Below are 13,723 nucleotides of genomic sequence, written 5' to 3' on the forward strand. Positions count from 1 at the left end.
CTCCTACTATCCTCCAGCTCAATAACTTCTAGCCTGTCACACACCCTCCTAAGGAGACCCAGGAAGTTCTAGACGCGGGCAGCGGGATTCAGGTGGCGCGGCGCCCTCTGCCGGCCAGTAGAGGGCCTCCCGAGCTCGCCGGAGCTGAAGACCGCGCCTAGCCGACTCTAGTCACCCCTCTTCTCCACTGAGCAGCTATTACTGGGGTTTGTTTCCATAAAGGAAACTGGTCTCCCTCCCAGGTCTCGTCCCTAATCCTCTTCTCAGGAGCCCATGGGAGAGATAGAAGCAGTAGATCCTCCGAGCTCCCCGGGGACGTGGGAGGGGGACTGGGGAGCCGGCGGGGCGGAGCCATGTGGAGCCTTTATTGGAGCAGCTCAAGGACAGAGCCCACCACAAGCCCGGGATTGCTTAGCAGCTCAGTGCGAGCAAAGCTTTCTCAGAGTAGATCTCCGTTACACCGACTGCGTCCCCGCAACCCTCCATTCATGCATATCTTACCCTGCATCAAAAAAACTAACAATGTCAGGGATGGGGGACCTGGGGTGGGGAGTAGCAACTGTGAGAGAAATACAGAATCGCGCGTGAGCTCGGGAGCAATGAGGGATCCAACGTGCAAAGGGAAGAAGCCTTTACAGGAAAGACTGACAGGGCCTCAAAGATTTAAAGGTGTAAGCAGCAAGTCGCTTGGTTCCCATGTCAGATTTGGGAGGAGCCTAGCCATCCAGGTGAACAGGTACCCCCTGTTCACAGCCCACACGGATGGGCCTGGTGGAGTCCATCTTGCGGTAGTGGCAATGAGGGGGTCGGGTTCCTGGGGTGGCAAAGCAGTCAGTGACCCTGACATCATGAGTACTGTCATGGCAGTTGTGCATGGAAGGGATGTTCATACAGGACACTGGTGGAGTTTTGCAGAAATCTACGATGATGGCCAGATTCTCATGAATGAAAGTGTTGATCTGCTTGCATTTACCCTTATGGATCATCCAGAGGCGCCTCATCATCACATCACAGTATCGGCGGTTTCCTCCTGGGACCAACGACTTGGGATTGTCTATGTGTCGTTTTGAGAAGGACAGGGCTGGAGTAAAGACAGTTAGGTCCAGGAGAAGGAGGAGAGGGAGGAGGATCCACCTCAGATTCATGTTTTCTGGGAAAGCAGGTCACAGAAAGAGCAGGGTCAGGCAGCAAGCCACTTTCCTTTCCCCAAAATACCTGTTTCTAAGAACTTTGGCCTATCTTGATCCAGACATTTAAGGTTGGCAATTTTCCTCTTCTGCTTCTATCTTCACTTTCCTTCTATGCACTCACCACAAATATTCCCACATCCTATTCCTATCTCATACTCTTACATTTCCCTGGGTAAGAGGTGAGAAGTGGAGTGATTCGTCATAAAGGAGTCCCTGCCATACAAGGTTATTTCCAAATCCTAAAGCAACTCTTGCTCCTTACCTAAGAAGACCAGTTAACCTAAAAACTTTCATCTCTCAAGTGTTTGCATCTAGCAGCCCATCTGCTGCTCAACACAGCCCCATGAGGCAGGCATCACTGCCAACCTCTTTCTGCAATGACCTAACACAGAAGGAAACTGACAGCATATGTCTGCATCTTGGGAACTATTTCCCCGTCCTTAAACACATATGCCTGTTTTAAACATTGGTTTTTTAAATGTAAGCATTTGAATTCTAAGGGGAGTTGAGTTTATATTTTCCCCACATATTTCTCTGCCTCAGAATAAAGACTCCCAAATCTTCCATATATAGGATCCATCATCAGGAAACTTCCCAATTTCTGGGACTCAGGGTTTCTGGGTGATGGGATGTGTGAGCCTTCTGTCTCTGGGTCTAATATTCTGTCTCCTTTTTAGAATACCTGGGAGTCCCAGGGAAGGCTTTTCTGCAGAACAGGTAACATCCACAGAAAATGATATGTTCTTCTCAGAGGTGGATATTCCTAGGAAAGAGTGGAAACATCATTGCCTCTCTCCTTCCTCTAATCCTGTAGAAGTGACATTGTGGATATTTTCTTCCCAGACTTCTGGGTAAAGGCCATTGATCTGAAACAGATTGCCAAGTAGGTCTGATTTCTTGCTTACTATTTCACACCCAAAATGTTTACCAGCATCACACAGAGTGCCTATGACATCATTCAAACATGCAAAAACCTCTGGTTTAGTGCCTGTTTTACAAAAGTTTGCTTTCAGAGCTGGACGTATCATTTCATCCCTCTTCTCCTCATCTCTAAAGTGTGGGGATAGACTAACAATCTTTCATCTCTGACATTCTCTGCCTTGCAGCCCCTAATTATGCTTTATCTGTGTGTTTGAGCCCATATGTGATTTTGTGTGTGGCAATTAGTGCATACATGTTTAGATAGAAAGAAATATTTGGTTTGCTAATGAGGCTCTCATTTGATAATTGTTAATCCAATCAAGTCTGGATTTTTTTTTTAAAAAAGCAGTTGTTAGTGAATTTAGGTAAAAAAATAATAATTACTTTTATATAAAGATTACATTTTTTTTCTTCACCATCCAAAATTTAAGTGTTCCCAGGAGCTCAGGAGGCTGAGGCAGGAAGATCATGAGTTCAAAGTCAGCCTCAGCAAAAGCAAGGGGCTAAGCAACTCAGTGAGACCCTGTCTCCAAATAAAATACAAAATAGGGCTGGGGATGTGCCTCAGTGGTTGAGTGCCCCTGAGTTCAATCCCCTGCACCCTACACCCCCCCACACACACACAAAAAAAAAGAGTGGTGCTGGAGCCATCAAAATACATGATCTCAAATTATATTGCAGAAATAAAGTAACAAAAGCAGTTTGATATTTGGATAAAAACAAGCATGAAAATCAATGGGAAAAAAGACACAGAGCCAGAACCACAAAGATACAGTTATCTGATCCTTGACAAAGTTGTCAAAAATATTGTTGATTCTTTTTGTTTCTTTAGTGGATTTTTTTTTTAGTTGTAGATGGACACAATACCTTTTTTTATTTGTTTATTTTTATGTGGTGCTGGGTATTGAACCCAGTGCCTCATCCATGCTAGGCAAGCACTCTACCACTGAGCCACCACCCCAGCTGCATATGTTGATTATTGGTTTTACTTTTTGTGCTCTAGGAGCCTTGTTAAGGAGTCAGATCCTAAGCTGACATGGTGAAGATTTGGTTCTGCTTTTTGTTTTATTAGGTGTAGGGTCTCTGGTCTAGTGCCTATGGCTTTGATCCACTTTGAGTTGAGTTTTGTGCAGGGTAAGAGATAAGGGTTTAATTTCATTTTGTTACATGTGGGTTTTCAATTTTTCCAGTACCATTTATTGAATAGGCTATCTTTTCTCCAGTGAATGTTTTTGCTGTCTTTCTCTAGTATGAGATAACTGTAAACTATGGAAAGAACCTAGGTGCCCTTCAACAGATGAATGGATTTTAAAAAATGTGAAATATATATATATATATATATCATCCTTTGGGCATATATATAATGAAAGAATATTACTCAGTCTTAAAGAAGAATGAAATTATGGCATTTTCTGGTAAATGAATGGAGCTGGATAATATCATGCTAGGCAAAATAAGCCAACCCAAAAAAACCAAAAGCTGAATGTTTTCTCTGATATGTGGAAGCTAATTCATAATGGGGTGGGGGAGCTGGGGAAGAATACAGTTACTTTAGATTAAGCAGAGGGGAGTGAAGGGAGTAGAAGGGGTATGGGAAGAGAAAGGATAGTGGAATAGGTCAGACATTATTACCTTATGTACATTTATAACTATACGACCCACATAAGTCTACATCATGTATAACCAGAAGAATGAAAAATTATACTCCATTATATATGATGTATCAAAGTGCATTTTACTGTCTTGTATATCTAATTAAAACAAATTTTAAAAACAAAAAAAAATTTAAATGCTTTCTTTATGAAAGAAGCTACCTGGGCCTCGGGTCTGTATTTCAGTAAGGAAAGGGAAGAAATTTCTAAATAGCTGGGATTGTAGCTCAGTGGTAGAGTGCTTGCCTGGTATGTGTGAGGCACTAGGTTTGATTCTCGGCACTTCATATAAATAAATAAAATAAAGGCTAATCAACATCTGAAAAAAATTTTAAAAAAGAAATTAGTAAATATATTTTCTCAGAATTCTAAAACCAGCTACGTTAAGAAGACTGCTAATGCGGATGGCAGGAATTACATAAGTAATCACTCAAAAAAGGTATAATGTGGTAAATATCATAGCTCTTATCTTGATAGGTTGCCTGGGCAGATGGACCTCAAAAGCTTTTTGTCTAATTAGACAGAGGGCAAAAGCTGACAAATCCATGGCAAGAAACTTGGTTGAGATCTAATACCTATATCTCTTTTTAAAATATTTTTTTAGTTGTAGATAGACACCCCATATCTTCACTTATTTTTAGGTGGTGTTGAGGATTGAACCCAGTGCCTCATATATTCAAGGCAAGCGCTTTACCATCAAGCTACAGCCCCAGCCCTAATACCTATATCTTAATATCCTTTAATTTCTATCTGCTTTGTAATTGGCCAAGAAACCAAGAAAAAAAGAACTACTTCTTTTTAAAATTTTACTTTGCTGTAATTTCTGTTTAATTTATGCAACAATTCTGATAAGTATGTCTTATCGTGACCTGCAGATTTCTCAGTTTGATGTGTCCACACCCTTGTGGTGGGCAAAAAGAGATAATGCCTTTCCTGATGACATTCTTACAACAGAAGACAGGTTAACAAAAGAAGCTAGCAAATCCATGTAATCAGAGTTTCATATGACACAGGAAACTTCAGAAATGAAGATCCAACGACTCAAGAGATGCTGTACAAAAATCTCCATTTTCTGGCTTGCTTTAGGAAGAAGAGTTCTAGTTTCTATGACCCATTTCTTTTTTTTTTTTTTTATTGTTGGTCATTCAAAACATTACATAGTTCTTAATACATCATATTTCACAGTTTGATTCAAGTGGGTTATGAACTCCCAATTTTACCCCGTATACAGATTGCTGTATCACATCAGTTACCCTTCCATTGATTGACATATTGCCTTTCTCTTGTCTGATGTATTCTGCTGTCTGTCCTATTCTCTACTATCCCCCCTCCCCTCCCCTCCCCTCCCCTTTTCTCTCTCTACCCCTTCTACTGTAAATCATTTCTTCCATTTGTATTATCTTGTCTTACCCCTCCTTTCCTCTTATATGTCATTTTTGTATAACCCTGAGGATCGCCTTCCATTACCATGCGATTTCCCTTCTCACTCCCTTTCCCTCCCACCTCTCATCCCTGTTTAATGTAAATCTTCTTCTCAAGCTCTTCGTCCCTACCCTGTCCTTGTTTACTCCCCTTATATCAAAGGAGTCATTTGGTATTTGTTTTTTAAAGATTGACTAGCTTCACTTAGCATAATCTGCTCTAATGCCATCCATTTCCCTCCAAATTCTATGATTTTGTCATTTTTTAATGCAGAATAATACTCCATAGTATATAAATGCCACATTTTTTTTATCCATTCATCTATTGAAGGGCATCTAGGCTGGTTCCACAGTCTTGCTATCGTGAATTGAGCTGCTATGAACATCGATGTTGCAGTGTCCCTGTAGCATGCTCTTGTTAGGGCTTTAGGGAATAGACCGAGAAGGGGAATAGCTGGGTCGAATGGTGGTTCCATTCCCAGCTTTCCGAGAAATCTCCATACTGCTTTCCAAATTGGCTGCACTAATTTGCAGTCCCACCAGCAATGAACAAGAGTGCCCTTTTCCCCGCATCCTCTCCAGCACTTATTGTTGTTTGACTTCCTAATGGCTGCCAGTCTTACTGGAGTGAGATGGTATCTTAGGGTAGTTTTGATTTGCATTTCTCTGACTGCTAGCGATGGTGAGCATTTTTTCATGTACTTGTTGATTGATTGTATGTCCTCCTCTGAGAAGTGTCTGTTCAGGTCCTTGGCCCATTTATTGATTGGGTTATTTGTTATCTTATTGTCTAATTTTTTGAGTTCTTTGTATATTCTGGTTATTAGGGCTCTATCTGAAGTGTGTGGAGTAAAAGATTTGTTCCCAGGATGTAGGTTCCCTGTTTATCTCTCTTATTGTTTCTTTTGCTGAGAAAAAACACCAGTTCTATGACCCATTTCTAAGAGGAATTCTGGTTTCTATGATTGCTTTACTAGCAAAAGGTTTATTAGTAAAATAAACTCTTTATTAGCAAAAAGTTACCTTAACTTTTTGAAGAAGACATGTAGCAAACAGCAGGACAAAGAAAGATTTAGAAATATATTCTACAGAAAAAGAAATTTGTCTTCATTTTGAGGATAAAGTTGCCTTTATAGTGTGAGAGACTAATCAAAGACAACCAAAAATAATAAGTAATTGTGATTATTGGCAGTTACTGGAGAATATATAACATAGTCAACAAATATTTACATGAAGAGATTTAGTTTAGGATGAACATCTTGCTTACTTGAAAATGTTTTCTAATAAATTGAACATGAAAGAACATTTACAGAAAGACAGAGAGTCATCATGAAGGTAGAGGTAAAGCTCAGAGAGCAATTTGGAAGTACTTGTCCTACACAATTCAAAGGAGAGAGACCTTGTATTTGACAGGCTTTGGCTTTCTGGTCACAGATGAAAGAGCCCTCAAGACCACCTGCTTGTCTTTAATCTGATTTTGTGACCCTTACAAAACAGTTTGATAACTAGTGTATTCTCACCATTATCACAGTGTATTAACAGCACAGAAGACAAAATATAATTAAAATAGAAGACTCTCCAGAATTAAGTGTGTACTCGAAGTTTAGTAAATCTAATAATGCTGACAGTTCTAACTGTCAGGAAATGATAAAGGAAATGATAAATTACTCATTAGTTGAGGAATTTGGTGATCCATTTTTGGAAAAAAAATAATATTAGATCCTTCTCTGATAACATAAAAAGTATGAAATTGTAAAAGAACAAATTTGTGAGTGTAACTGGGTTAAACAACAAATCCACAAAAGTAATTTCTTTTATCTGTGGTTCTAGAATCAGGCAGCCCTCCGAACAAGAGCAAGTTCAAAGAACTCCACTCTTGCCATGCCATCTGAAAACATTTATGTACAGAAAATACAAGTGAGGTACAGGAAAACTGAATTGGTTACTCTCATGTTTCTCTTATTTGAGGAATTTAAACAGTTGACCACCTGTGTTTGAGGCTTGGCTACTGTGATTGGCTGGAACTTATTTGTTGAACATATACTCCCAATTTTCAGTGTTCTATCAGCCAGTTCACACAGTAAGTTAGGTTGTAATTCACCAGTTAAGGACTTGTGTATAGGGATCCCTTTGGGCCAAATTTGGTTTGATTTAATAATCATGTTTTTAAAACCCTGAAGGGTATGCAAATAAATTATTTAGATGAACATTTGCTGATATAAAACCAAATAAAATCGATTTTCTTTTTATATCTCAGTATAAAGGAAGTAAAAATGGCCATCGCCCCATTTCTGATGGTGAGGTGAGCCCTGAGTTCCTACCCTGTGGAGATCATATTGACTTGGCAGTGGAATGAGGGGTATCAGATTCAGGGCATGGAGTTTGTGGAGAACAGACCTGCAGGGACTGGAACCTTCCAGAAATGAGCAGTAGTTGTGGTGTCTTCTGGGGAGAAACAGATACGTGCACCATGTGCAGCAGGAGGGGTTGCCTGAGCCCCTGAAACTGAGATGGGAGCTACTTCCTCAGCCCACCTTCCCATGTGGGAACCATTGCTGTCTTGATTCTCGGAGCTGTGATCAATGAAGGAAGAATGCATCAGGCAAAAGAGAGCGAGCTATGCTCAGGCTGCCTGCACAAACATTTCCCAAGACTCTGGTGCATCTCTCAAGACTTCTAATGTCAGGTGCCTTGTGTGGAACTGAGCAGTACAAGATTTGTTCAAGACCCACCCCCCAGATACACCATAGCAACTTCAAGAGCTCCTGACTTCTACAACTGGCATGTGTCTGTGTTCCCACTAGAACAATGTGAGGAAATGGGAAGACCAATCCTGAGCACTGGCACCTCCTCTCTACACTGCTGCTTCCCTTCCTGATCAACTTTCCTGTTCCAGAAGAGGAGCTAGGACTTCTCCATGCTTGTCTTAACACGATGTTGCAATGAGTCGCAGCTTCTTACTTTCTGCCAAAAATAATTCTGTATTTAAATTTGTCTTTAAAATTCTTGCCATGAGGTAGAGTTCATAGTCTAAAGGAGAGGAAGAGTCTTAAAACTTGAGGGGAAAAAAAGGTGGGGGGACTTGAAGGGGGAAAAAAAATCCCAACCATTTTTTTTTGTTTTTAAGGAATCTGCTGATTCTAAAGGATATACAAAAATACAAGAATAGCCAAGACACTCTCAGAAAAAAAAAAAGTGAGAGAGTTTTATCTACCAGAGTATACATAAAATACAAAACAGTATCTGTTCACATAAAAGTCCAATGCTTGCTCATTGGCAGGCAGCCTTGCTCCATGTGGTTCTTTGAGGACACAGACTGCTTCCACCTGGTGCGTCTGCTGTTCTCTAGTTGGTTTCATTTGGCTGGCAAACAGAAAAGAGAATGGAGAAGCACATTTCTTAATGCCTTAGCCATTTTCACTGACTTGGCCCTTAAGTGATGTGAATCTCTTTCACACTGAGTGTGTGTGTTTCTAAATGCTAGATATTGAACATGGGGCCTTACACACATTACTGAGCTATATCCCCAGCATCTTTTCTCCTTCTCCTTCATCTTCTTCCTCCTCCTCCTCCTTTTTTTTTTTTTTTTTTTTTGGTGTTTGTTGTTGGGAATACTTCAAATCTACCCTCTTAGTAAATGTGTTGTATATATTGCTGTACATTAGCTCCCCAGATCCATCTTTTTAAATTGCCATACAACAATAATAGAATCCTCAGAGCAAGATTTCTTTTTTATTGGTCAAGAAGATGTTTTTTCAATACCCAATTCTATCATTAACATCCTTAATGAGTTTGATAAATTACGCTACCTTTACCAATATGTGTACGTGTCGGAAAAGATAAATAGGAAACTTGTTGACATTTATGCATTGTCTGTGTAAAGCTGATTTTCCTAAACCATTATAAATTTAATCAGAAAAACATGAGAACCTGAAATAAAATTATTCTTATACACAGATTGCATATAAAATATAAAATGGGTCCATTACACATGAATCCTCTTTTTCAGTTTGTTGGGGGAAACACTCTATTTCATCCCTCCTCAAACACACCTTCTCATGATTACATCTGAAATCTACTTTTCCCCTCTTAAGAGAGGGGAAGAATTTGTTATAGTTGAGTAAAAAAGGATTCAGTCCTTTTCTATATCATTCCAGAAATTTGATCACAAGATTCAAAATCTGCTTTTGTGGAATGCCTTTCAAAGGAGGAATCATAAAAAAAAAGGGGGGGGGGCAGGCCTAGGGCTCCTTGTTGAGTTCAAGAGACCAGGGAAAGCCCATTGCACCAGATATCTTTTGAACTTTTGAAATAAGATCTCATTCTGCTTGCTGTAACTGATGAATCTGCATCATTGGGTGAGTCAGATTTCCATCACTGTGACCACATACCTGAGACAAACAACTTAAAAGGGGGAAGAATGTAAATTGTCTCCTGGTTTCAGAGATTTCAGCCCACAATGATTCCAGTGTTTGGGGGCTTGTGGCAAAACAGAACGTCATAGAGAAGAATGCATGGTAGAGAAAAGCTGCTCTCTTCTTGGCAGAAGGGTAACAAAGAAAGAAAGGAAAAGGCCAGGGTCCCAATATTCCCTTCAAGAGCATGCCTCCAATTACCTAATTTCCTGCCACTAAGCTCTGTTTTCTAAAGATTCTACTGCCTCCCAATAGCACCACAAGCTGGTGACCAAGCTTCTATTTCATGAGCCTTTGAGAGACATCTAAGATCCAAACTATAACAACCAGGTTGTAATAACAATCCTGCACACGGTGTTTGTTGTCATTCCCATAGACAGCTGCTGCGCTGGGGAAAGCTGTGTACAAGAAAGAACTGATGGGTGGCATTCCCCAATCACAGGTTAAGAGCAGACATTGCAGGACAATCTTGAGCCTAAAGAAATTGCAAGTTTGAACATCTATTCTATACAAACAAGGAATCTGTACAAGAAATATTGATCAATCTTTTGACACAAATGTACTTAATAGTGTTTTTTAAATGTTTTTTTTATTAGTGCATTATAGTTTTATATAATAATGGGGTTGGTTTTGACATGATCATACATGAAATATAATTTGTTCCATTTCAATCCTCAGTATTTCCTCTTTTCTTCCCATTCTTCCTCCCTATTCTCCTTCCTCTACTCTACTGTTCTTCCTTCTATTTATTTATTGCTTTTCAACTGGTGCTGTATAGATATACATAAAGGTGGAATTCACTGTGGTACATTCATATATGTACACAGCATAATTTGATCAATTTCATTCCATAATTCCTCTCTTTTCCTGTCCTTCCTCCCTCTGCCTCAATACTGTTCCTCTACTCCACTGATCTCCCTTCGATTTTCATGAGGTTCCCTCTACACACACACACCCTTTTTCCCTCATCATGCTCTAGCTTCCCCTTATCAGAGAAAACATTCAATCCTTGACTCTCTTAGTTTGGTTTATTTCACTTTTCTGATATGCTCTAGTTCTGTATATTTACCAATAAATGTCATAATCTCATTCTTCTTTATGGCTGAGTGAAACCCCATTGTGTATATGTACCACATTTTCTTCACCCATTCATCTTCTGATGGGCACCTGGGCTGGTTCCCTTACTTGGTTATTGTGAATTGCACTGCTATAAACATTGATGTTCCTGTATCACTATAGTAAGCTGATTTTAGTTCTTTTTGATAAATGCTTATTAAAAATACAGAAGTATTTTTCTGAGAAAATATCTTATGATGTTTATCAATTTTTTTAAAGTAACTTAGTAAGGTATAATTCTGGCTATTTTTCTCAATGGAAGCATGAACTTGTCTGAAAAATGTGCCATTGAATTGGGCTGTGATGGAGGTTACGCTAACAAAATAACAAAGAGCCCATAAAAAGACACTCTATTCTGTTTTTAATTTTAATTTGTTATATATGACAACAAGATGCATTACAATTCATGTTACACATATAGAGCACAATTTTTCATATCTCTGGTTGTACACCAGATTCTATTCTTTTAGAGCCAAAAAGAATAGAGTCTGGTGTACACTGAATAGAGTCTGGAGTACATTGAAGTGGGGCTTTGGATGTAGCTCCATAGTAGAGTGTTTGCCTAACATTCAGAAGACCCTGGTTTCAATTTCAAGCGGGCACGTGACGTGCGTACACACGCACACATTGAAGTTACAGTATGTTTTGATTAACATACACTTATAATTATTCAGGCCTCATATACAGAGATTCTCTCCTGAAAGTCTTCAATATGAAACTAGATCATTTGTATTGTTCTGGAGGCAAATGAGGGTAGGTGAAAATGTACAGAGCAAATTTATCTAAGGAATAATCCAATAAATCTTATGAGATATGCTGTGAATAAAATTTAAAAGAATGTGGGTGTGAATTGGGAAGGCATAATATGAGTCATTTTTCAGAAAACTGTAACAACGATTCTCATTGTCAAAAACATAAATGTCTCCAGGAACCAGAGAGTGACATCATTGGCTGAACAGAGAAGAGTCAGGAAGGAGAGGTGGACTCAGGAAGACCCCTGAGCCTAGTGCCCTTTTCAATACAGCTCCAGCTGACCCATTGCAGTAGAGGAGACTCCCTACACCAGCCAACATTATGGGAGTTTTTAAGATGAGACAGGAATGCAAATTCCTCCTGGGAAATGGGCCCCCTTCTACTTGTTGAGTATGAGCCCTGCCTTGATGGAACTTGGTCTTTTGGTACCCTACTAAAACACAGTGACAAAAATCTGTGGTTATTCAACAAGCAGTGTAGTTTTTCAAACACAGAGACTATATTCTGCCTTCAAACTCTGTTCAAAACATTCACAGAACAACTTCAAATTAGTTTCCTCATAACAGAAGCAGCAGCAATGCTGTCCTGGATTATCCATTAGTAAACCAAATGATCAAACAAAAAGGCTGGTTGCACAGGTGAATCATGTACCAATGTGTGTGTTTCTGCACGACCAAGACATCAGAACCCTCCTGACTCTAGCAGGCCCACCCACGGGAGCTGTTGCATATCTACAGGCCCAAAAAAGAAGCATCCTCATCTTTTATTCATTCATCAGTATATTCCATCATCCGGCAAACATCTGTTGATCAGATGCTATGCTCCTGGCCCAGTTCTAGGGGGGCGACAGAGCAAAATAAACAGACTGCATGGTACTGTAGCAAGAATAAACACACAATGTTGTGTTAAGTGTTGGGAGGAAAATTACGCAGAGCAGCACAATGTAGAGGTTCTGAATGTGTTGTGGAAATGACAGCACAGAGCATGAACAGGAAGGGCCCAACCCAGGGAAGGAAATCTAAATGGAACGGGAAGCAGCTGGTCAGGGACACACCAGGGAGAGAGTCAGCTCAGCAGAAAAAGAGAAACAGAGAAACAGGGAAATACAGGGAGAGAGAGTTCAACGATCCTAAAATTAATCAAATAAACTCAGTTCAGGACTCAAGCTGTAGAGCTGGACCTTGCAGAGAGACTATCAAACAAAGCAAGAAAACAGTGAGCATACGGCCCAGACTATACTTGGTTACTTGTTGCTTCAGGGGTCTCATGAGTTCCCCTTTAGAATCTACTCTTTTTTTCTTTTTTGGTAGCACTGGGGATTGAATTCAAGGGCACTCTACACAGAGCTATATCCCCAGTCTCTTTGATTTTTTTTATTTTGGGACAGAATTTCACAAAGCCACCCAGGCTGGGCTTGAATTTTCTATCTTCTGCCTCAATTTCCTAAATAGCTGGGATTCCTGACCCACACCCACCACACCTACCCACATTCTACTTTTTTGACACCAAATTGCTAAAAAGTAAACTGAGGCACCAGAGAATTTTAAACAGCCTATTTGAGTAATAAGTAATTTATACACTGGGAAACACCAAACAAAAAAAGTTAGTGCTCTGATGACAAAGCCTTAGAAGCAAACATTACGTGGGAAAATGTGCAAGTGAAATAAATTATTTGATTGGTTACAAAAACACATTTTTTATTTAAAAAATCCGTTGTCACATATGAGAGCTGACTGCTTAGGATTGGCAGATTTTGCTTAACTTCTAAAGTCAATATTTACCAGAATTGATCCAAGTTGAGTTTCATTTATGTTGTCAGTTTTAGCAAGGATAAGGTTATTTTTAATAACTTTTTAAATTTTTATTTACTTATATGTGGTGCTGAGGATCAAACCCAGCGCCTTGAATGTACTAGGTGACTGCTCTACCACTGAGCCACAACCCCAGCTGAGCCACAACCCCAGCTGAGCCACAACCCCGGGTAAGACTATTTTTAAGGCCTCTTTGAAAATACATTTTGTCTGCTCAAGGATTTCTCAGGCCTGGTGTGTATTTTAATTTGGCTGTAACAGCTCCTATCAGGTCACCATTATGTCCCAATTTACATAAGGACATCAATAATAAAATGATTGCATTTCCAGATGACAGGAAGGTAGAACACTAAAGCATTAGGTGGACTAATCTGGCTAGAACAGTGTTTGATTCCATCTAAGGGTCTAAGTCCAGTTTTCTAACCTGGAAGCTGGAGCAGAGAT

The 13,723-nt window shown here is 39.7% G+C and overlaps 1 pseudogene; it reads right to left on the reverse strand.

The window, feature by feature from the left end:
• Positions 1 to 716: 716 nt before the first annotated feature.
• Positions 717 to 1,145, reverse strand: LOC113200678 (ribonuclease pancreatic pseudogene; annotated as a pseudogene).
• Positions 1,146 to 13,723: the final 12,578 nt, after the last annotated feature.

This window comes from Urocitellus parryii, chromosome 6, assembly GCF_045843805.1.
Source record: "Urocitellus parryii isolate mUroPar1 chromosome 6, mUroPar1.hap1, whole genome shotgun sequence".
NCBI lineage: Eukaryota > Metazoa > Chordata > Mammalia > Rodentia > Sciuridae > Urocitellus > Urocitellus parryii.